Here is a 26,100-nt window from a genome sequence, read left to right as displayed (position 1 = left end):
TGCTCTGACTTGACACTAACATAGTAATGTCATTTTGGTCTTTGAAAATGGACCACAGGACAACAACCATTACCTCTAGCACTTTACAATATTCTCATTGTCAGTTCTAGAGGAAAGAAATACACAGGAAACTCAAAGGAAATCTTGCAGACCTAGGAGAAATCTAGCTAGTTGTGCTTATGTTAGATTCTATATGAGAAAGCACCCACTCACTTGAGTGTCCTCTATGGAGAATCTCTCCAATAATTATCATCATTATTGTCATCATGACTAACATTTATATAGTGCTTACTACATGCAAGACTTGTGCTAAGTACTTTGTGAATGTTATCTCAGTTGATCCTCATAACAGTTCTGGGAAGTGAGTGCTATTATTCTCCCTATCTCACAGATGAGGAAAGTGAAGCAAATAGAAGGTAAATGTCTTGTCCAAGGATATATACATAGTAAGCATCTGAGCCTGGGCTTGAATTAAAGTCTTTCTCACTCAATGTCTTATACTAAATCCACAGAGTCCCCAGTTGCCCTACAAAAGCAAAGGGTTCCAAAATTACACCAGTCCCCACATCAGGGGCAATGGTTAGCTACATACCCCTTGGCAGAAGCCACAAAGAACCTTAACCTTCACTACTTTTTGCTCTTCACCTACCTTCACCCTTTTCCCAAGGTTCAATTTTGGGAGAAGCCTGACATTCAAATAGCAGAAGAAATCAATGAAATTGCAATGAAATTAGAACATCCATTGGCTCCTGCCCTTCCTTTCTACTCACTCACAGCCTTCTTCAAAGGAAAAATGGCTATTTATGCTAGTATTGTTTTGGGGAATCTAGGTTTTTCCCAAAGGAGATAAACTAAAAATGCTTTCTCATCCTTTAGATAATAGGACAGTTTATTTTCTTCCCCCAAAGAAAACAATGATGAGCATAAAGGAATTGGAGTGTGCATTAAAAGAAAAACTTAAATAGGACTTGTAAATTCTACTGGTAGCCAAATTGTAACTTGTAATTATCTCTCAGGAGGCTGAAAGCAAGTCTTCACAGATAATTCAGTTTGACATAATTCAAATTCATGATTTCACATTTTTCATGATCCAGTTTCATTCAAACAGTATCTATGTGTATATGTGTGTGTGTGTGTGTGTGTGTGTGTAACAATGCAGATATTTTCAGTGATTCCTCTTTCTCAAATGCTAACTCTTCCTTTTGTTTAGCCTGCTGCTACCATCACCACAATTGACCACTTCAGTAAAGAACTACAGCCATAGTTTTAGTGTCTTTCCAAGGCCTCATGACCTTCTGAAATTTGCAAGGTCCTCTGGGCTCATCTATCTTGAATTTTTAACTCAGTCACTATTATTAGTGTATATAGAGGACTATTATTCTCTATATACTCTATAGTCTTAGGGTATGTTTAAACTTTCCAACTAAAAGTGACATATCTTTTCTCCCCCGAACTACTGTAACTCTCTTCTCCCTTCTCCTCCACCATAAATAACAGCATGAATAAGGCAATTTAATTTTTTTTATAGGAATCAGGGCTGCCTGATTGAGAACAGCTCTCCTCTCCATGTGACAGGCTCTCTGTCCCGTACAAATGTTTCCCCGACACTCTTGAAGGCAATAACGGGGAAGGAAGAACCAAAAACAGAACCTAGACTACATTTGTCTATTCCAGGCCTCCTTTTCAGTCTGGGCGCCTTTTTCAACTTCACAGAATTGTTGGGGGCTGCAAGATATTTGAGAGATTATTATCTAGTAGAACGTCTTCATTTTACAGCAGAAGAAACCGAGACTCGCAAAGGAAAAGCTGTGTCCATCAAAGTAAGCAACAGAGCAATTCCCAAGATTCGAACGCAAGACCTGGAGCTTTGGACTCCTCGAGCTGAGAGCTAACGGACGCGGCACCTGTGCACTCACCTGTCAGTGATTTTTCCCTTTATGGCACCCATCTGAACCACGGACCTGACAAACGCACGCGCAGTTCAGTTTCCCTCCTGCCATTGCCAGGATTGCTGGCGGCTCTAGGGCTACATCGGTTATAACTGCTGCAGGCTCGTAGGTCTTGAAACCTCCGGCCTCGGGTTACTTCTAATTTCCCTTTTTATTCCCCCTTTAATTCTCCTTTCGAGCACGCTGAGGGACCCGCTGCTGCTCAGAAAGCACAACGTGAATGATCTGGATAAAGTGAAGAGGTAAGAGCAAATGTTTGGGGAGGGGGAGAGAAGGGAAGACCCGCACTGGAGGAGACTAAGACACCCCCCCATCCTTCCATTTGAGTCCTTGTCCCCCACCACCATTAACCCTCGGAAAAGAAATCCCTCTCAGCACCTGAGACAGGATCAAGGTCAGATTTTGCTTCCTAGGGATTAGAGAACAAGTACAGAAAATTGGAGTCACCTGTCCTTCCTTATTTATTTATTTATTTTTGGTAGTGACAGTACTGCTTTATTTGGACATCTACTATAGCCAGAGGACCCATAGTAAGAAAATTGTGAAAAGAACAGAATATGAAATCAAAGCCACTTATTACCTGCATGACCTGGGAAGTTTTTTACACGCTCTGGATGTCATTTTCTCCTTCTATAAAGTAGGGTTGGGAGAGAGCTATTTTTTTTTTAAATTAAAGCTTTTTATTTTCAAACCATATGCATTGATAATTTTTAAGCATTGACCCTTGCATTGCTTTGTGTTTCAAATTTTTTCTCCTTCTCCCTCCCCTAGATGGCAAGCAATCCAATATATGTTATATATGCTTTATTAACACCATTCTTATCGGATTGGAACACACCAAATAAGTGGGCATTAACTGTTACAGCACACCTTTGTGTGTGGGTGAAATCTATAATCACATTTTTTTTTTTCCTTTTCTTTTCTGAGGCAATTGAGATTAAGTGACTTGCCCAGTGTCACACAGCTAAGCAGTATTAAGTGTCTGAGACCAGATTTGAAATTGGGTCCTCCTGACTTGAGGGCTGGTACCCTATCCACTGCCCCACTTAGCTCCCCCTATAATCACATTTCAACATAAACTGCAAATAAGCCACATGATCTCCTAAAACTAGCAAAGTATCTCTTATTTTAATAATAAGTTATAAATTCTGGTTAATAGCTTCTTGTTTTTGCAAAGCAAGAATGATATTATGATACAAAAAAGTTACAAATTGAGCTGTTTGCTCATTTTCACCAACAGCTTGTACAGCAACAGTGATAGATGTTGTGGAAGCAATAAGAGTTGCTAGAAGCATAACACCTGAAATGATACATGAAATATATTGCTTTTTTCCATTATGCTGAAGATAATACAGAGTTGCTTGGGCAGGGGAATCATACCATTGTGGGGCAACAACAGGGAGAATAGCAAAAGGGATATGGGGGATAACATGACATTCTCATGAGGCAACTGTTTTATCGTGGAGGGTATTGGTATGTCCATAGCATGAGAGGTCTTGGGGACCACCATCCCTCTGAGGGGAATAGGTGGATCTTCCCAAGTCACCAGCAAAAACCACTGTGGAACATCCCACAAGGCTTAGTGGAGTTCCATGGATACATGCAAGGGTGATAGAAGAACAAGCAGGCACAGTTGTAATGCCAAAGAAACTGAGCAAGATAGAGATTAGAGACCAATTCAATAATTTATTAAATGGAGAGAAATACTGGGACCAATGCATCCATGTTGATTCCAGGGCTAGACGAGACTATCATCTCAAAGAGTCTAGCCCCCAGTATCGGGGGCAGTGAGCCTTTTATGGAATAACAAGAACAATGACATAATGGAGGGACCTAGGTGGGGATAACCTAATATAGGGAGGTTACTGATATTCTAATGACATTAAGGAATGTCTATAAAACCTTTACCTCAACCATTAAGAGGGGACGGTTATAACCTAAGGCAGAATTAAGAAATACGACAATTGGAGGAACTGGTCACCCCATTAAAAGGGAACTTTGGCATTACATTCCCCCCTTTTTCTCTTGGAACTATTCACATCTTTGAATTACCTTCCTCTAGGCCTTAGCACTATAATTTGAACAACCCTATGTGAAGTAAATAAAAATCAAAATAAAGCTAGACCAATGCAAGGACTTATGGCAAGGTCAAGTCTCAAACTGATAACCCCAGAATTAATCAGCAATACACAAAGTTCCTTATTTCAATTATTTCTGACAATCAATTGTCAGATCCTCTGCAATTGGGGAGCATATGGACAGCTGTGGTCATTTGTGCATGACTCGGCCTCCGCTTACAGAGCAGCAGGCTCAAGGCATTGTATTGCCCATTCAGAGGACCGGCTCCAGGGGAAGAGGGTGAGACTTGGAGCGGCTCCACCTGTCCTACCCAAAGGAACAAACAGTGCTGCCACTAGAATACAGATTTCTGAGCATATTATGCACAGTTAGACCAAGGCAGGCAACCCCAAACTTTTAGAGGCCTGGATATCAATAAGGTCCTTTTAAGTACGCTGAAATACTAATTAAGGACCTGGGGTAACAGGAGTGGAGAAACAGCTCAGAGAGACTGCCAGTTCCAAGACAGGTATCCAATTTCTGGTTGTTTCTAAGACTGCCAGTTCCAAGACAGGTATCCAATTTCTGATTCCAACAGAATAAGGGATTTCCAAGTTAAAGCACAACCAGCAAATCGTAGTCTAGTAAATTTAAGCAAGGAGTAAAGGACTTCCAATTAAATCTGAACTAGCAAGATACCAGTTTTCCCAATTACCTATTTTTTCTCTTCCCTTTTTTTTCTTTTGGAAAGTAATTATCAAATGACCATCCCACATATAAATCATACACATATGCATATATATAACAGACTAAAAGTCCCTCAAACATAACAGCAATAATTACACAAGTTTAACAATTTCCATTCCAAGTCTTAAATACAGCACAGTAATACAGTGAAAATTCTAACAAGTCGACCACTTTCCCACTCCCCCCCCATCAGTCCAAATTGCATCAGGAAAAGTGGGCGATGGCTGTCAATTGCTTCTTCCTGCCGAACAGGGATGATTCTTAGTCCGGGAGGGGGATGGGTCTGTAGTGTGGCTGACAGTTTGTAGCTGACAAACAAAGGTTTGATCTAGGTCCCAGAAGCAAGTCAATGTATCTGCAATTTGACCAAATCTAGAAATAAAAACAAATCTAACAAAGAAAAGTTAGGACATTCTGAGATAGAAAGACCAGTCCATAAGGACTGCTACAAGATGTGGCCTCTCATTAGTTAAAAACCTTAAAAAAACTTGAATATCCAGACACAATATCTAGTAACCAATAGATGACCAGACTAAATACTTATTTGCTCAAGTATTTAGGATATAGTGATTACATATAACCAGATTGGAAACAGCAAGGTATGACATAATTGAATTAACAATTTCTTATTGACCATTATAGAAATCAGTTACAGGAGGGAAAAAATGCAGTGCATATTAACTACAAACCCAAGATATTTTACCTCTAGTAACAAATCCTAAACAGATATTTACCATAACCTTATCAGTTTGCTGCTTTTTAACCAAGAACCAGGTAGCTACAACTTGATTTCAAAAAAAAAAAAAAATGGAACAGTTTAGAGGGAGGGGGGAGAATAGAATTCCATGTGACTACCCTTCCCCCAACTCCACAAGGGTGGGGAGTGAAGTCACTCCAGGCTGACTAGGTGCTCCTATAGCTGAAGTAGCAGCAGTGGGGGGCAAGTTTAAATCTTTACAAAAGATCCCTACCCCACCCAACATTTAAAGTAGTAGAAATCAGTGGGTGGGTGGGTGAATTCCATAAAACCTACATGTTCAGCAGAGCTGGATTTAAGCATATGATCCATTCTATCTCATTTCAAATAATAAAACAACATAGTTTCTTTCTCTCCTTCTGGCCCCATGTGGCCATTATTCCCAATTGACTTCTCCTAAGCCCAGCTTGGCCAGGGATGAAGCTTTCAGAAAAGTCCGTGTTACATACTTAAGGTAAAATTAGAGGCACAGGACCTCTTTCAGGCACGTTAACAGAACTTCTTTAACAAGCTATTGTTCCTTTAAGATCTTATACTTAAGGATAACCAATTCATTTCCCAAATTTAGAATCATCTTTAAATTCCTAATCAAATGTTTTCACCAGCTGGAATTCAGTATTGAAATAACCAATTCCCAAATTTGATCATTATTCTTAAATTTAACAGAGCTCTTAAGTTACTGAAACAGACAAACAAATTACAATTTCACAAAAATCACATAGAGCACAGAGCACAACTAGACTAATAACATACAAGACATACAGAACACTGATCACACTTAGACTGCACAATTACAACATTCAGTAGGACACTAACATTAAAGCCAAACCAAATAGGATTTTTAAAACCCCCAGTCTTTGTAGATAGCCCCCTAAGCATGCAAAAGCGGGAGAGGCCGGCATTACTCTAAGTAACACAGGATGACCCAAGCAGGGAAACTGAGTCCCATTTTCAAATGTATATACTTCCCACTCTATGGAAGAAGTGGGAGGACCTCTCTTAGAAATGCACTGAGATGCAAAGGACGGGCCTTTGTCTCTGGAAAAAGGTTGGGCAGAAAGAGTTTCCTCAAGCAAAGCGTCTGCTCCAGGAAAAGAGTTTTGAGGCTGCTTTGAGGAGTGTCTAGTTTGCAGATAAGTAAAAACTCAGTTTTCCAAATCTTTGGTCTCCCTCGTATCTCTTTTTAGAGATAGAGCTGCAGCAATTCCTTTTTTTTTTTTTATTGGTATTTAATTTTCTTCTTTCTTTTCTTTCTTTCTTCCTTTTATTTACAGGTTATATGTATGGGTAACTTTACAGCATTAACAATTGCCAAACCTCTTGTTCCAATTTTTCACCTCTTACCCCCCCACCTCCTCCCCCAGATGGCAGGATGACCAGTAGATGCTAAATATATTAAAATATAAATTAGATACACAATAAGTATACATGACCAAAATGTTATTTTGCTGTACAAAAAGAATCAAACTCTGAAATATTGTACAATTAGCTTGTGAAGGAAATCAAAAATGCAGGTGGGCAAAAATATAGGGATTGGGAATTCAATGTAATGGTTTTTAGTCATCTCCCAGAGTTCTTATAAGACATATGGAAAGTGTAGTGTCAAGATAAGTGAGTTTATCCACAGTATTCAAAACTTCTCTATTTATTGTCACAGTGTTGCCACATATAGATGGTCTGGTGCTGGCTGATGGAGCAAATGTTGTCTTACTGTTATAATGAAGTATGTCTTACTGTTAATTGTTAGGCCAAAAATTAGTAGAAGCATCAGAGAATTGATCCATACTTTGTTGCATCTCGGCTTCAAAGACTACATTGAGTGAACAATCATCTATCTGCAAACAAAATGAAAGCAAACACTTATGCCAGGATGATTGTAATTATAGCAGCAGTTGTGAGCTAGTGCCAGGGGAATAGTTTTCATGGGGAGAGGAGAGATGGAAATTGTATGGGACAGAAACCTTTACCCAAATTAAAATCAGAGACTTTTATTAATATCTCACAAGAAAAGGCAACTCTCAACAGACAAGGTATCATCAGTAGAAGAATTCAAAGCACAAACTTCAAACAAAGAATTATATAGACTCTAAAGCAGAAGTTTCCACTCCCTTCTAACCTTTTCTCCCATTGATTAGGGGGAGTCCAGACTTATATCCTAATGCAAAACTCTATCCAGGGACTAAAAATCTACCCCAGGAACAAAGAATACTAGCCAATGACATACTCTTCATGCTAATGAAAAAGTCAGGATTGGGGGAGACAGGAGGGGAATGTAAGTTTAAGAAAATTAAACACCTGCAGCTTTTAGCTATAGTTCAATTTGTTACTGCAGTCTCAAGTCATAAGTAGGGCATACATCGAAGCCACATTCTTATGAGAGGTCTTCACTCAGTTTATCCCATTCAATCCCTCTTATTTTTTAACCTTTGAAAAGCTCTCACACCTGTCTTGATATGTTTCCTCAACCATGTTGTCCTAAGTTTCCAATCCTTCTGGGCCTAGTCTTCTAACAAATCCAATGCCTTATTTTGACAATGGCTGGGAGTTTAGTGAGCCTGTTCAGTGAATAAATTGGGGATCTGTATTCCCCAATTGCATGTGGGACCACCTATCAGCCCAACAATTTGCATCCCCAGTCATTAGAGTAAGTAACTCTTCACAAATAAAGATGCCTATCACAAAAGTCAGCAACAGTGGAAATGCTAAAATGAACAGAGAGATATATGGATCTAGGAAAAGATAAATGACTAAGCCAAATACTCATCTACTTATTTAGGATATAATGCCCATATATTTTCATATTGAAAGCTGAAACATCTTACATATTCGAAATGTACTAAGAATTTGCTCTAGTTATAGAAACTCTAAAGAGGAAAAGTCCGGGATATTATTATAATAGCATCAAAACTGGTCTTTCAAGCCACATATATGCCAGGATAAAACATCTTTACCTCAGTATGACTTTAGGTAATTGTATTCAGTAACAATTACATGTTATAGCCACATTTAGGAATAATCAGATGGGATTTTATTCAAAGGAACAGCACTGGAAAACTAAGTCAGAAGGATGCCACCTTAAGTGGAGTTCAAGGTTGTCCTACTCAACTCTTGCCCAGATAATAACCTCAATCTGTAATAATTCAGGAAAAAATTCCTCTGAGTAACTTGCAGCATATTTCTTTCAGATAGTGGATTACTGACTTGATTATCCACCAGACAATCATACCTGAATTCAAAATGCCAAATATCAGCTACCATCCCAAGAGATTTTATCTCAAATAGCAAGTCTCATTTGTCAAAACTTTAGATGAATTTAGAGCTCAAGAATCTAGATCTAAAATAAGTATTGACTATAATCTTTTTTTCACTATTAATTTTTTTATTATAGCTTTTTATTTACAAGTTATATGCATAGGTAATTTTATAGCATTGACAATTGCCAAACTTTTTGTTCCAATTTTTCCTCTCCTTCCCCCCATTTCCTCCCCGCAATGGCAGGTTGACCAATACATGTTAAGTATGTTAAAGTATAAATTAAATACTATATAAGCATATATGTCCAACAGTTATTTCACTGTACAAAAAGAATCGGAGTTTGAAATAGTGTACAATTAGCCTGTGAAGGAAATAAAAAATGCAGGCAGACAAAAATATAGGGATTGGGAATTCTATGTAATGGTTCATAGTCATCTCTCAGAGTTTGTTCACTGGATGTAGCTGGTTCAATTCATTACTGCTCTATTGGAGCTGCTTTGGTTCATCTCATTGTTGAAGAGGGCCACATCCATCAGAATTGATCATCATATAGTTTGTTGAAGTATATAATGATCTCCTGGTCCTGCTCATTTCACTCAGCATCAGTTCATGTAAGTCTCTCCAGGCCTTTCTGAAATCATCCTGCTGGTCATTTCTTACCAAAAAGTAATATAAGCTGGATCAAAGGGTATGCACAATTTGATAACTTTTTGAGCATAGTTCCAAATTGCTCTCCAGAATGGCTGGATGTATTCACAATTCCACCAACAATGTATCAGTGTCCCCGTTTTCCCACATCCCTTCCAACATTCCGCATTATCTTTCCCTGTCATTCTAGTCAATCTGACAAGTGGGTAGTGGTATCTCAGAGTTGTCTTAATTTGCATTTCTCTGATTAATAATGACTTGGAGCATCTTTTCATATGGCTGGAAATGGTTTCAATTTCTTTGTCTGAAAATTGTCTGTTCATATCTTTGACCATTTATCAATTGGAGAATGGCTTCATTTCTTATAAATTAGAGTCATTTTTCTATATATTTTGGAAATGAGGCCTTTATCAGAACCTTTGACTGTAAAAATGTTTCCCAGTTTATTGCTTCCCTTCTAATCTTGTCTGCATTAGTTTTGTTTGTATAAAAACTTTTCAATTTGATATAATCAAAATTTTCTATTTTGTGATCAATAATGATCTCTAGTTCTTTGGTCATAAATTCCTTAATCTTCCACAGATCTGAGAGGTAAACTATCCTATGCTTTTCCAATTTATTCATAATCTCATTCTTTATGCCTAGGTCATGAACCCAATTTGACTTTATCTTGATATAGTTAAGTGTGGGTCAATGTCTAGTTTCTGCCATACTGATTTTCAATTTTCCCAGCAATTTTTGTCAAACAGTGAATTCTTATCCCCAAAACTGGGGTCTTTGGGTTTGAGTATTGACTATAATCTTACATTGATAACAGTCAGAGATTCATCTTAGAAAGTTCACAACATATATTCATATCTAAGGACATGGTTTTAAATTCAACATTTTACAAATCATTTTTCTTTAAGATGCTCAATAAGCAATTTATATCAAAACTCATTCAGGTATTAATCATGTTCAAAGGGACAAAGACATAGATCACTGTTTTCAGAATCCATGTAAACAATATGAACAGTTTTAAGATGACTCAGTACAACCAAATAAAACACATAGAATATAGAATATAGAAATGGGTGGAATTGTCTTGATTTCACATTTTAAAAATCCTATCAGAATTAGTATTAATAATTTCTTCATTAAACTGTTAATTCAACTTCCTCCTATCAAGGAATTCTTATAAACTTTTCTGGAAATATAAATACCAAGTATAATACCAATATTGTTAAAATTCCTCTAAGCACAATTAATCTCCCTCTTATCAAAGTATCCCTAATTATCCAGGTGCAATGTAAACTTTAGAAGTTATAAATTCTCCTTAACAATCCATCCTTTGTTTTTTTTTTGTTGTTGTTGTTTAACATCAACTAAACTTATATAGTTATCATTACTGCTCTATTAGAACTGATTTGGTTCATCTCACTGTTGAAGATGGCCACATCCATCAGAACTGATCATCATATAGTATTGTTGATGAAGTATATAATGATCTCCTGGTCCTGCTCATTTCACTCGGCATCAGTTCATGTAAGTCCCTCCAGGCCTTTCTGAAATCATCCTGCTGGTCATTTCTAACCAAACAATAATATTCCATAATATTCATATACCACAATTTATTCAGCCATTCTTCAAGTGATGGGCATCCACTCAGTTTCCAGTTTCTGACCACTACAAAGAAGGCTGCCACAAACATTCTTGCACATACAGGATCCTTTCCCTTCCTTAAAATCTCTTTGGAATATAAGTCCAGTAGTAACATTGCTGGATCAAAAGGTATGCACAGTTTGATAACTTTTTGAGCATAGTTCCAAATCGTAACAATCCATTCTAGAGATTACTCCACAGTAATTTTCAGTATTCCACTGTGTTCTCAGACTCTGGACTGCAGTCTCACAATTCAGTAACATCTGATAAGGTCATTCCTGGATTTAGCAAGCAACCAGTCTCCTGGAACTGCAAACTTCAAAGGTGTTGCCTGGGTCAACAATCCTTGCTTCCTAAGGGCTAAAAGCGATGAGGACACTGCCAGTATACTTTAGAAACTTATCCTTTATTTCAAAAGAGAGTATTTCCCCTTTCCCTCCCAAATAAAAATAAATGAAACTGCACCTTTTATGGGAAAAGTCCCAGATCACTTCTGGGAACAGTTTTAATTCTTTAACAAAACAATAGGCAAACATTTGGTCTAAGACAATTTAGCCTCTAACATCAATTTATAATCTGTTTCTTAAGAATCTGATTCATTCTTTCCACTTTCTCCGATGAGGAAAGATGCCCAGGTGTATGGATTTGCCACTCAATGTGCAATACTTCCCCATTATTTCTTATAAAACCTTAGAAGTAAAATATCTTCCATTATCCCAATCATTAGTCTCTACTAATCCATACTTAGTTACAATATGTTCCAATGTTATTCCACTAACCCCTCTTAAAGCAGTGGAGCACAGGGGAAAGCTTTCACCCATCCTAATAAATGGTCCACTGTATTCAGCAAATATCCAAGTTTTTGCACTGGTGTCATTTCAATAAATCTAATTTGAATATTCTGGAGCCAGCCTCCCTCCCTCTGAAGGAACACTTCCTCAATATCTTCTTATTTATTTTTAGACATATTACACACCTTTCAATTTCTTTTGCAATTACACATATCCCTATATGCCAAATTTTCTTGCTTTTATCTCTTTGTTAAAGGGAAAAAAGCCAGACAAACCTTAAGTTTCAGAATATAGGTAATAGCTAAAATTTGGACCAAATTTCACAAAATTTATACTATATACATATATATATCAAGGCTGACAAAATGTTAAAGCACAGCTCATACAATTTTTACAAATTACCAAATATACAATTTAGAAAGCCACATGACACCTTAAATGTATTTCATCTAATTAGGAGATACAAACATGTTACTTCTTTAGGTAAGTTGCCAGAAAAGTTTGTTTTATACCAATTTTTTTTAAATTTAAAATCAAATCAAATACAGATGTAAACTTCTAGTAGCAATATTTCAATATTAATGTACATATATTTCTAAAATTTTATACCAAAATTAAGTTCACAATTTTAGCATATACTAGTTAATAGTAATCGTTTCATTCAATTTCAGAATCTGAATTTCAATTTAAACACATACAACCCCAAAATTTAAAGTGGAGGATAACTGCCCTTTCAAATCATCTATCCAATTCAACCCTTCTGCAGTTATAGTTGAAGGGAAAGAGGGTGCAGAATGGCTGAGCTAATAAGCTATATTTTTCTGATGTAATATAGCTTATAGGGGAGATAATAATGATTTTGATATCCCCAGATGTTGGAGTGCTATTGTTCTAACAATCTGTCAATGATTGTAAGGGTCTTATGGCCTAGCAATGTGGTAATGTTTCTTCCCTTAGTCTTTAGGGAAGATATATTGGTGATCCTGAGACCCCTTATAGAGTGCCATTGTTCTGACAATGTCTGTCTATGATTCTAAAGTTTTCTGGCCTTAGAATAGTCCTACAAACATTACTGACAGGCATATGATCTGTTGGTCAAAGATAACCAAATTCCTGAGACAATAGTGACTAAGATCACCCCTCAAACCTACCTGAGAGCCATAAAATTAGCAAATAAGTAACATGAAGCTTTGATCCAGCTCTATCCTATAACTCTATTTCCTATCTCTTGGTTCCTTGCTAATCTCTTCTGGCCCAATTCAATTGACATCACAATTCCAATAAAACTTTGCCCCTTGACTAGGAAATGAGTTCAAGCCTGCAAATTCTTTTGAGACATCTCCCTACACCAGTCTGTGATCCCCAACTTTTGGGGTCCCCTTCCCAACCTCAACACTTCTATCCATACACACACAAGGGAAGGGAACATGGAGAGCTCTCATTTCTGGTGTAAGGGCTATAAGAAGTGCCTTAAGAAATTTTTGAAATTAGGACCCTGGGGAAGAGGATCAGAGAATTTTGCACTCGTGTTCTCATGGGGATCTGTGGTCCAGTGACTAGCCCATCCTCCATGCCAGAAATGCTGATGAATCATGTCAAATATGTTGGGGAACCAGCACAAACCCCAATCCAGGCCATCCAGGGATGCCAGCCTAGCCAGAATAAGCTTCTTCAAGGGAGAGAAGAATGGAAAATACTAGAAAGGGCTTTTTCCCCCCCTCAGCTTCAGGCCCTCAGAATGCTTTTTTAGTCATGTAAATTAGGCCTACTTAAAAATGCAATAGACTCAAGTTAGCTGATAGTGCCAAGCAACTTAATGATTAATCTCAAAATCCCCAGAATCTGCTAAAATGTTTTAGCAGTTCTGTAGGTTTAACTATTTGTTCAGATCCAGATTGGCCAGTTGTAGGTCCAAAGAAATATGCCAGTTTTTTTTTCTCTTTTTGATGTAGTGAAATGGACAAAAGACTGGCCTCCCCTCCCTCAGTCTTAGGTTAAAGGGCCTTGGGCTCTCAGAGAAAGGTCTGCTCAGCTAAATTAAAGGAGGTGTTTTGCACTTCAAAGTGCCTGCCCAATAATGTGGGGTATCTTCAGTAACCCTGACCTATAAACTATGTTAAACATCTGCTATTGTATCTTTTGTCCTGTAAAGTTGAGTCACTGTTTAATGTCAAATGTGCCAGCAAGAGTGAACAAGAATGCTTATAAGGCTGTCCCTACTTCAGTTGGGCACGGAAACATGCCAGAATCCTACTGGAGGTCCGTCCTGGCCATACAGACCATCTAGGCCAGTTACAAATAAATTATTTCTAAATTATGAATTACTAGGGCCATCTTGAATTTCATTGCCTGTACTATTTCATAGTAGTTAAAAACTTTCTATCTCAGAACTATTTATTCCTCTAACTAAAAGTTAATTGCATAAATCCAATTTTGCACAAAACAAGCACTTCAAAATCCTAAGTGGCCAGATCTTTAGGAAACAAATTTAGGAGACAAAAACACAAGCTCAGGATTACTTAATCTAAATTAATAGAAAGGAGATGATACCATGTTTATTTCTTCTTGTCCTACAATTCTTCAAATCACTGAATGGGTTTTATTATTTAGGAACTGGGAAAAGAAAATTACAATTCTTAAATATTTGTCAGTTTTGTTGATCAGTGAACCAATGAGTGAAATATTGCTGAGAATATTCCTATTGATGAGGTTTGGCTCCCTTCGATTCCTGGTCAGGGAGCCAAAAATGATGAGGTTTGAATCCCCTCAATTCTTGCTGGTGATGAGGTTAGGGGCAATAAGAGAGTTGTTAAAATCCCCTTTTAATCAGCCGCAGGTTTAAAGTGAAAGAATTCACTTATTCCCAAATTAATAATTGCAAAATAAAAGTTTATTGTTGGATAGAAACCAGTTTGCTAAGGGACTGACTTCTATAATGGCAAAGACATATTAGGGAAATGGAATTTGGCACAGAGAATGCTTTCTTAGTGGGCTTTCTTAGTCCTAGCAAATTGCTTGGGCCTTCTGTGAAGAATGAATCCAGATACTATCCTTTTTAAGGAGTCTTGGGGCTTCAGGAGTCAAGGTCCAAAGGATTAGATGCTTATCAATTTTCAGCTCAGATCTCCTATTGGAATTAACAACATTTCAAAGGATTGCCTTTTGACCAGGATTTCTAATTGAATCAAAGGCCCTGGCATCCGGCAAAGATAACTTATCTGGAGGGATATGCCTTACCCAGGAGAGGCTGAGACTCCCAAAGGGATCACAGATCAAAAGGAAATACAGTTTCTTAAAGGGAACACTTTCCTTCCCACTTTATTATCACAATAATTAGCATATATGTATATGTTTCAAATTATTTGCATATGTAATGCCCATTTAATCCTCACAATGAACTGGTGGGGAGGGAGCTATGATTATTATTCCATTTTATAGATTAAATAACTGATACTAATAAAGGTTTGATGATTTGTCCAAGGTCACACATTTCAAGAATATTTGAGGCAGGATTTAAACTCAGATCTTCTTTATTGCCCAACCCTAAGTACCTTGTGCCACTTCTACAATTATCAACAACATTATTAAATATTCCTGAAAATGATAATTATTGCTGCTTATATCATATTACTTGAAAATCATAGTAATGAAAGAACTGTTATGCATCAGTTCTCTTTAACTGTTCTGACTTGGTTTCCCTGAACTAGTTTCCTTTGTCTCAGTTTCCTTAACTGTTCTGTCAAATCCCCTTAGTCGTAAAAACCCACTCTAGTCCATTAAGACTGGGAACCGTTTACTCCAAGGTTATAAATTGCTAGCAAGATAAACAAGGAGAGCAGATCCCCTGTCCTCAAGAATTTACAATATCCCTTTAAAATATTCCAAGATACCTCACTGATATCTTTATCTCTGGGTATTCAGACATCCTGTCTCTGGGCTAATAGGAGTTATGGTCTCCCCCCAACCTGACAGGAACTTTTGTGCCTTTTTACCTTCTTTGTCTCTAAAGAATATTTAAGGTTCTGAGATACACCCATTCTTGGCTGCATTCTTTGAGATGACAGCCCTGGGACCAACATGGTTTCCTTGGTCCCAGTATTTCTTTATCTCTATCTGACTGGATAATTTGAGATGAGAGTCCTGTCCAGTCAATTATACTCTCCAATTAATAAACTATTGAAAACTCTCTAATCTCTCTCCTGCCTCAGTTTCTCCAGCATTATAGAACAATCCTTTTGTTAACAAACATAATTGCAGATGTATTATTAGGAAAGAGTATTATGCTCACAATTATACAAAGTCCACTTTACATAATTGAATGATTAATGCCTAGACATAAGAGCGATGTAAATTTAGAATCAGGTTTAAAATATTTTCATAAATTCTGCTTTATAGATTTTCACTTTTGGTTTTAAGCATGTCCATAAAAATCTGTCACTAACTTATTTGGCTTTTAATGGGACAAGAAACAAATTAATTTTATTCATTACAAAGCAAAATTTAATAATGGTTGCAAGTCGTAGTTGACATGAACTGAGTTGTAAAGTCTGCTTTTTTAGTTACCCCTCTGGACCCTGATCTTCAAACCTTGCCCCAACTCTTGTATTTGTATCTCTAGCATTTAGGATAGTAGCCTGAGACATAGTAGGTGCCTAAGAAATGCTTGTCAATTGACTCAATTGTTATTGTTTTTCAACCAACTCCTTCATTCTGTTTGAAATAAGCTCTGCCTCACAAGCTGCTGTGCTAGATATTATCCCAAGAGGACAGAGAGTACCTTTGACAGATTGGGCTTCTGTGGAGCCAGGAGAAGTTAAGGAAATTCATTTTCTCCTAGACAAAATAGTACCAAACTTGGGAAAAACAGTTTCAAATTCAGCACTACTCTTAATATTTCTCATGAACTTGAATTCTTGCTCCTGTTCCCTTCTCTCCAGACAGAACAGACATTGTACTTTTGGGGATAATTTAAAAGAATAAGGCTCTTTTCTTGATTTTGTAAAACTATTATCTTATACTTTATCTATAAAGAGCAAAAAGTACAATGAATGAATGGCTTTCAAGACAAGTTGTATTCTCTTATTTTTAGCCATTTTAAAGTTAATTTTCAGGGAGAAGAAAGTCATGAAAATAAAATTTGCTATAAAAAATTTAAAAAAGCAAATTAAATAATAATGGTAAGGTAAAAGGACACAAAGTCTGAAGACTTGTATCAATTGGCTCAAGATAAAAATCAACAAAATCAGGAGAGCAATTCATACAACAATAAAACATTTTTATCTTCATTTTATTTTGTTTTTTCTGTTAATAGGCGTTAATTTTCTCTCCCTCCTAGCACTTCCTCCTATTTGAAAGAAAAACAAGACTATTGTATCAAAAATACATAGCCAAGCCAAACCAATTCTCACATTGTCTCTGCCCACAAATGTGTATCTTTTTTGTAGTGGTAAAAATTTGCAATAAAGAAAATCTGAGGCCCATGATTTTAAGCATGATCAACTGCCAATAAAAAAAGGTTAATGGCTCTTCAGTAGTCCAAGTTTAGCATTCAGAGCAGTTTTTTATGCAATTGATTACATAGGGTGCAATGATGCATTAAACTGGACTAAAACTGTGATTGTTTTAAAGCAGAGTTGCATGATGGATTTGCATTTTTTTAAATCATTCTGATTTGCAAGATCCCAGGATCCCAAGAATTGATGTCAATGGGGGAAAATGGAGTTGAACAACATCTTTTGGAAAGTCCCGTGCCAGATAACATTTGACAAGAGACATTCAGGGCTAGGGGCAAAATATCTCCTGACCACCTTGATTTATCCTTTCCTTATGTTGCTCATGAGTCAGAAACTGATTGTAGCCCTTCAAATTTGTGAATCTAAATACATAAAAATTATATTGCAAAGACTCATACAATTAACTCCATATGACATCCATAGATATAAATTCAGTGATTAATGAAAACTCTTAACTATTAGTTTAATTTAATTCCACATTTTTCTACATCTTTATTTCACCATCTATTATTATCTTCTTTAGTTTGTCATTTGCACTCTGGAATCATGGTTGGTCCTTGCATTGGTCATATTTTTAAGTATATAAAAATTATTTGTCCCTAAAATGCTGTTGGTATTGTGTAAATTGTTTTCCTGGTCCTTCTTTCTTCACTCTGCATAAGTTGATATCACTCTTCCCAAGTTTCTCTGAAAACATTTCTCAGTATTTCTTAGAGCAGAATAGTTTTCTGTTTTATTCATATGCCATTGTTTATTCAGCTGTTATCCAACTGATAAATACATCTATTTCTTTGGCTCCTTGTCCCCCACCCGCAAAAAAAAAAAAAGTGTTTTTAATGTATTTTATATTCATGTATCCTCTTACTCTTTGAGCTCTGTTAGAATCCTTACAAGCTGTTAAGTCATTAGAATTGATAAAGACAATAATTATCTAATTTAGCATGGTTCAGTATGATTGATCTGATCTTTCAAGGAGATATTATGGGCCAGAACTTGAAACAAGGTACTAAGTAGAATTGATTGAAACAAAACTTGCGTTCACACCTTAAAGAGCTCATATAAGCAAGAAGCTCTTGGGGCCAGAGAGCACTCCGGGACAGCCACAGAGCACTTTGGGAGAGCCAGAAGCCCTCTCTCAGAGACAAGACAGATTCATTCCAACTTTCACCTTGGTGCTCACTGGAGGCTGAAGAAAGCAGAGGCAAAGGACAACTGCAAAAGCTCTTGGAACCAAGCAGAGAGATAGGTCACCAAGAAAAGTAACCAGGCTATTTTAGAAGAGACAATAAAAGACTGTACTTTAATTTCTGGCTGCATTTAGGGTGATTATTGATCTGAACTGATACTAGGGCTACCTTCCCAAGAAACCTGCTCCCAGAGAGAACTATTATATTTTAAAGAAGAAAAACACCACAGAGCTCTTTTACATTTAGGCTTAAAAAAGATTCACTGAGTGACAGGTATACATGATTTAAGAACTTTAGGGTATATGTCTGACATTGCTCTCCAGAATGGCTAGACCAGCTCACAACTCAATCAACAATACATGGATATAACTATTTCCACATTTTCCCCTCCAGCATTTTTTTTTTCCTTTTTATCTTTTCCCATTTACTGGTCATGAGCTACAACCTTAGACATATTCTAATTAGCATTTCTCTAATTACTAATGAGTTAGAATATTTTTCACATGGCTGTTACTTAATTTTTTTTCATTGAAACATACTTCTTTTATTATTATCATTTTGTTTTTATTTTTAAAGCATGTGACACTTTGGTGTTTGTGAAGCATTTTTACTTTTGAAGTTATGCATAAACATTCATTTTATTATTTTTCCTACAAGTGAAATTTTATTTTATTTTTTCTTAATTTTTATTTGAAAAAACAGAGTAAGAAAAAAAAGGATAACAGAAAAAAAGTACAAAACAAAATAAAGCAAAACAGAGTATATAACAACAAATTACCAAATCAAGAAAGCATATATATATATATATATACATATATATATATATATATATTAGCAGAAGTAATTATATTAATGACCATTTTTTCTTTACTTCCTTATAAATTGTTCTTTGGTTCTGTGCTGCACACCTTATTTACTTTATGCTTTTTTCCCCCTTTTATCCTCCCCATCAGTCCCAAGCAAGCTACATTTAAGATATATTATGTATACAGATATAGATATATACATACATACACACTCGTTCCCATACCCACCCCACATACTCACACATCTTTCATATCCTTGCCATGCTATATTACCCAAGAATCGCCCCCTTTGTCTTCTTCTCTTAACTCTTTGCTTCCCCATCTGTCCATCCCTCCCCCCCCCCTATTTTTTAAATAGATTTTGGAGGGTGTTATACTTTCATGGTAAGATTTCTTGACTTACAGATGGACAAAATTGATCCTCATTATTGCTTTAATTTCTTCTGCATTGATGCTGTTTACCCTTTGCATTTTTCATAAAACCAACACTTAGTTTTGTTAGTTCTGTAGTTTTCTTCCTTTCAATTTTATTCATCTCTCCTTTGATTTTCAGAATTTCTAAGTTGGTATTGGGTTTTTTCATTGTTCTTTTTCTTTTTTTTTTTTTTTTTTAGTTTCATGCTCCTTTTTCTCTATTTTATTCATGTGTGAATTTAGAGATATAAATTGTCCCCTAAGAACAGTTTTGACTGCAACTCATACTGTTTGGTATATTATCTTATTATTGTCATTCTTGTGAATGAAATTGCTTCTATGATTTGTTGTTTGACCCTTTGTCAGGAGGATGACCGTTGTCTGAATCTTAATCTCCTCAATTTTAGCTCAAAGAAGGAATAATATAGCCCCGCAAATGGGTATACCCATGTTGGAGTCCACTTCTGGTGAATACCAAGAGTGCAAATCTGAACTGAACATTTGAGACCAGGCAGAAGATATGCTTTGCAATCTTTGTTTATTAATCTGAGAGCCACACCCCTGACTATTGTTTAGTATTAGATTATTTAATTTGCAATTATTTTTAGTGTCTTTCTCTGGTCTTTTATTAAATGTAATTTTTATTGCATTTGACATGACGATGCATTTGTTATTTCTGCCTTTCTGCATTTTATGGTGAAGATTTTATACCCCAGAACATTTTAACAAGATGTAGCTTCCTTTTTTATATCTTTTAATTCGGTTTTTAAAACATTTTTTCCTTTGAGATCTTAATTTTTTCCCTTGCTTCTGCTGAAACATATTATATTCTGCTCTAGCTTTTACTCTTAGTGTGTATATTTTTCAAATGTGCCTTTTGTAGACAACATATGATTTTTAATCTACTATGTTATCCATTTACATTTTACTGGAGTTCATACCAATCATATTCTCAACTATGATTATCACCTGTGTATGTCTATCCTATTTTCCCCCATGTATATACAATTTGTCTTTTCCTACCATATCCCTCCTTAGCTGTATTGTGTTTCTGACTACCTCCTCTGTCAGCCTGCTCTCCCTTCTATCATTGCTCCTCCCTTTTCTTCCCTCTTTCTCCTCCTTCTTTATAGACTACAACACATTTGTATATAGAGGGCTAGTATTGAATATATCTATGTACAGGAAGATTCGAGTCCAGGTATTACTTGAAGCCTGCTCTCTGCAAGGGCGAACAATTCAAAGCACTGGCTCACCACTTCCCTTAACAATGAATGAAAGACATATTTGAGATAAATTTTAGGATAATCTTGATAAGAGAATGCACATGAAAGGAGCATCACAACTATGCTATTTATGGGCCTTGTTATGATATCTTGTTATTGCTAGTGAACTGAATTGTCAAAGTATTGTCTATGCATTAACCCTGGAATATCAATGCATCACCTAGAGGCAGCTTAAAGAGTATATAAACTCTGGCTCTCAGATTAATAAACAAAGATTGCAAAGCATATCTTCTGCCTGGTCTCAAATGTTCAGTTCAGATTTGCACTCTTAGTATTCACCAGAAGTGGACTCCAACATGTGTATACCCATTTGTGGGGCTATATTATTCCTTCTTTGAGCTAAAATTGAGGAGATTAAGATTCAGACAACGGTCATCCTCCTCTTTTCCTCTAATATAATAGGTTTTTTGTGCCACCTCTTGTGATATGATTTACTCCATTTTATCTTCCCTTTCCTCTCCTCCAAATACACTCCTTTTCAATGTCTCTTTCTTTAACATCACCACATCAGAATGAATTATACCTATACCTTATATCACCTCTAACTGCCTCAATAAAAGATACATGTCTCAAGAGCTACAAGTATTATCTTCCTTTGTATGGATTGAAATATTTAACTTTTAAATAATTTATTTTTCAGGGAGGTCAGATTGAGGGAGGTGGTGGTCAGAAGCAAAGCACTGGTGCGAGAGAAAAGGGGGAAAGTAGAGAGAAAAGTATAATGTGGGGAAAAATAGGATGGTGAAAAGAAATACAGAGTTGGTCTTTTAATTGTGAATGGGAATGTGATGAACTCTCCCAGGAAATGAAAGCAGATAACAGAGTGGATTAAAAGTTAAAAAACCTACAATATATTGTTTACAAGAAATACATTTGAAGTAGAGATATACATACAGAGTAAAGGTTAAAATATGGAGCAAAATCTATTATTCTTTAGCTGAAAAAAAAGTAGGGGTAGCAAGCGAAAGCAAAATTTGATGAATATATTGATTTTTGGCCCCTCCCACAAAGTATAAATATTTTCATAATCATGGATACTTTTATTCTTTCTTTGATCTCTTTCACATTTAGACTCAGAAGTCATCACTGGTCAAAAGTATACATGATTTAACGACTTTGTTGTATATGTCTGAAATTTCTTTCCAGATTAGACCACTTTACAACTCAACCAACAACATATTAATATAACTTTCCACATTTTCCCTCCAGCAGTTTTCCCTTTTTTATCTTTTCCCATATGTTGATCATGAGGTACAACCTAAGACTTATTCTAATTTGCATTTATCTGATTACCAATGACTTATAACAGTTTTCACATGGTTATTAAATGGATTTATTTTTCTCATGGAAACTTACCTCTTATTATTTTGTTTTTATTTCTTTTGTAAAACATTTATATAATAATTTTAATGCTTACAAAGCATTTTCCCTTTCTTTAGGTTATGCACCTACATCCATTTTAAAGAAATTTATATATATATATATATATATATATATAGTATATATATATATCATGTTGAGAGAGAAAAAATCAAGATGAAAGGAAAAAAAGCACAAAAAAGAAAGACAGAAAAAAAGTGAAAACAGTATTCATTGATGCATATTTAATCTCCATAGTTCTCTCTCTGGATACAGATGGCATTTTCCATCCAAAATTTATTAGGATTGCTTTGGATTACTGACTTGTTAAGAACAACCAAGTGTATCATAGTTGATCATCATATAATCTTGTTGTGTTCAATGATTTCCTGGTTTTCCTTGCTTAATTCAGCATCAGTTCATATAAATTTTTCCAGGTTACTAAAAAATCAGCCTGTTCAGCATATTTTAAACAATAATATCCCATTACTTTCATATATCATAATTTATTCAGCCATTCCTCAATTAATGCATGTATACTCATTTTCTAATTTTGTACCACCACATAAAGAGCCACTACCAATATTTTTATACATCTGGCTACTTTTCCCTGTTTAATATTTTCTTTAGGATATATACCCAGTAGTGGCATTCCTGAGTCAGTTTGATAGTTCTTTAGGTAAAGTTCCAAATTGCTCTCCAGAATGGTGGGATCAGATCATAACTCAACCCACAATGCATTTGTACCTCTTTTCCCTCATGCCCACCAATATTTTTCATTATCTTTTCCTGTCATCTTAGCCAATCAGATAGAAATGAGATGGTACCTTAGGGTTCTTTTAATTTGCATTTCCCTAGTCAAAAGTTATTTGCAGCATTTTTTCATAAGCCTATAGTTTCATCTAATTGGATGTTCATATCTTTTGCCCATTGATCAATAGGGGAATGTCTTGCATTCTTATAATTTGAGTCAATTCTCTATTTTAGAAATGAGGCCCTTATGAGAAACACTGGATGTAAAAATTGTTTCCCATTTTTCTACTTCCTTTCTAATCTTGGTTGCACTGGTTCCATTTGTATAAATGTAATCAAAATTATCAAAAATGTAATCAGAAGTTTTGTTAGATCATAAATTTTCCCTTCTCCAAAGATATCAGTAAATTAGACCTTGCTCTCCTGATTTGCTTATAACTATCATCCTTTATGTTTAACTCATGTATCCATTTTGATATGTATACCATTTTGGTATAGGATTTGAGATGTAGGTCTATGCTGAATTTTTTGACATACTCTTTTCCAGTGTTCTCAGCAATTTTTGACAAAGAGTAAGTTTTTATCCCAGAAGCTATAGTCCTTGGGTTTTATCAAACAGTGGATTACTATAGTCATTGAGTATTGGGCCTTGTGTGCCTAACCTATTCTATTGTTCTACCACTATTTCTTATCCAGTACCAGAAATTTTTGATGACTGCCACTTTATAATAAAGTTTTAGGTCTAGTAGACCATCATCCTTTGCATTTTTTTTCTCATTAATTTCCATGACATTCTTGAATTTTCTGTTTCTGGATCAATTTTTATTTTTTCTAGCCCTACATAATTTTGGGGCAGTTTAATTCATATAGCTATGAATAAGTTGATTAATTTAGGTAGAATTGTCATCTTTATTAGCTTGGCCTACCCAAGAAATATTGGCATTTTCCCAATGGTTTGGATCTGACTTTATGTGAAAAGTGTTTGGTAATTGTATCTGTATTATTTCTGGGTTTGTTTGGGCAGGTAGATTCCCAAGAATTTTATTTTGTCTAAAGTTATTTTAAATGGAATCTTAAATATTTCTTGCTGCTGGGCTTTTTTGGCAGCAAACAGAAGTGCTGATTTATGGATTTATATGGATTTTATATTTATATTATATTTATATATTATATTATATATTTTATTTATACACTATATTTTATGTTATATTTGTTTTATATCCTTCAACTCTGCTAAAGTTGCTAATTGTTTCAAGTAGTTTTTTGGGTGATTCTCTAAGTATATTATCATATCTATGATATATGTTTTTCTTTTCTTATTGCCTTCTCTTCATTCTTTTTTTTTTCTTATTGTTAGAAGCAACATTTCTAGTACAATAGTGAATAATAGTTGTAATGAATTGTATCTTTGTTTCACCATTGCTCATCATGGTTATGCTTCTAGCTTTTCCTCAGTATGTATAATTCTTGCTGATGGTTTTAGATGCTGCTTATCATTTTAAGGAAAACTCCATTTATTCATATATTTTCTGGTGTTTATAATAAAAATGAGCACTGTGTTTTGTCGAAAGCCTTTTCTTTATTTGTTGAGATTATTTAATTTGTTAGCTTTCTTATTGATATGGTCAATTATGGCAATAATTTTTTTTATATTGAACCAGTCCTACATTGCCAGTATAATTCATACTTGGTCATAGTGCATCGTCAGTTGGTTAATGGCTGTGATTTTTTGGTAATATTTTAGTTAAACTTTTTGTATCATTATTCAGAGATCAGTCTATAATTTTCTGTTTTGGCTTCTCCTGGTTTAGCTGTCAGCAACCAAATTTGTGTCATAATTTGAAAGGACTCTTTCTTTGTCTATCTTTTCACTAGTTATATAGCATTGGAATAGTTTTTTTCAAATGTTCGGTAGAATTGATTTGTAAATTCATCTGGCCCTGGAGATTTTTTTTTTCACTTAAAGAGTTCCCTGATAGTTCAATATATTTTTCTAAAATATATTTTTATAAATATATAAAATATATATTTTAGAAATATATATTACAATATATTATATATTACAATATATAATATATTGTATATATTATATAATATATACAATATTAATATAGAATATAATATAATACAATAATAATATAGAATATATATTACATTTCTTATTCTGCTAATCTGGTCACAATATAAATGTTCACCAATTTCAATTAAGATTGTCAAATTTCTTGACTTACAGATTGACAAAATGAATCATTATTGCTTTAATTTCTTCATTGGTGGTAAGCTCATCCTTTTCATTTTTCATGGTGGTAAATTGTCTTTTTTTCTAATCAAATAAACCAAAGTTTATCAAATTTGTTGTATTTTTCATAAAACCAACTCTTTTTATTAGTTTTATTAATATTTTATTAATTAGTTCCATATTTTTCTTCCTTTCAATTTTATTCATCTCTCCTTTGATTTTCAGAATTGGTATTTAATTGAAATTTTTTTATTAGTTCTTTTTCAAGCCTTTTTTATTTGCATGCTCCTCTTTATTTATGTAAGCATTTGGAAATATAAATTGTCCCTTAAAAACTGCTTTAGCTATATCCCATAAATTTTGGTTATGTTGTCTTATTATCATTCTTGTGAAACTTTTGTTTCTATGAGTTTTTGTTTGACCCACTCATTAAGGATTACTTAATTTGCAATTATTTTTAGTGTATCTTTCCGTGGTCCTTTATTGAATGTAATTTTTATTGCATTTGATCTGAAGAGCATGCATTTATTATTCCTGTCTTTCTGCATTTGTGAGATTTTATTGTCCTAACACCTTTTACTTTCCTTCTTTTCTCTTTTAATTAGGTCTTTTCAACTTTTGTTACCCTTGCTTTTTTCCTTCATAATATATTCTGCTCCAGCCATTTACCTTTATTCTGTATCTCTGTTTGAAATAT

Source organism: Sarcophilus harrisii, chromosome 5 (assembly GCF_902635505.1).
Source record: "Sarcophilus harrisii chromosome 5, mSarHar1.11, whole genome shotgun sequence".
NCBI classification, from domain to species: Eukaryota; Metazoa; Chordata; class Mammalia; order Dasyuromorphia; family Dasyuridae; genus Sarcophilus; species Sarcophilus harrisii.
Note: the sequence above shows the minus strand (reverse complement) of the source record.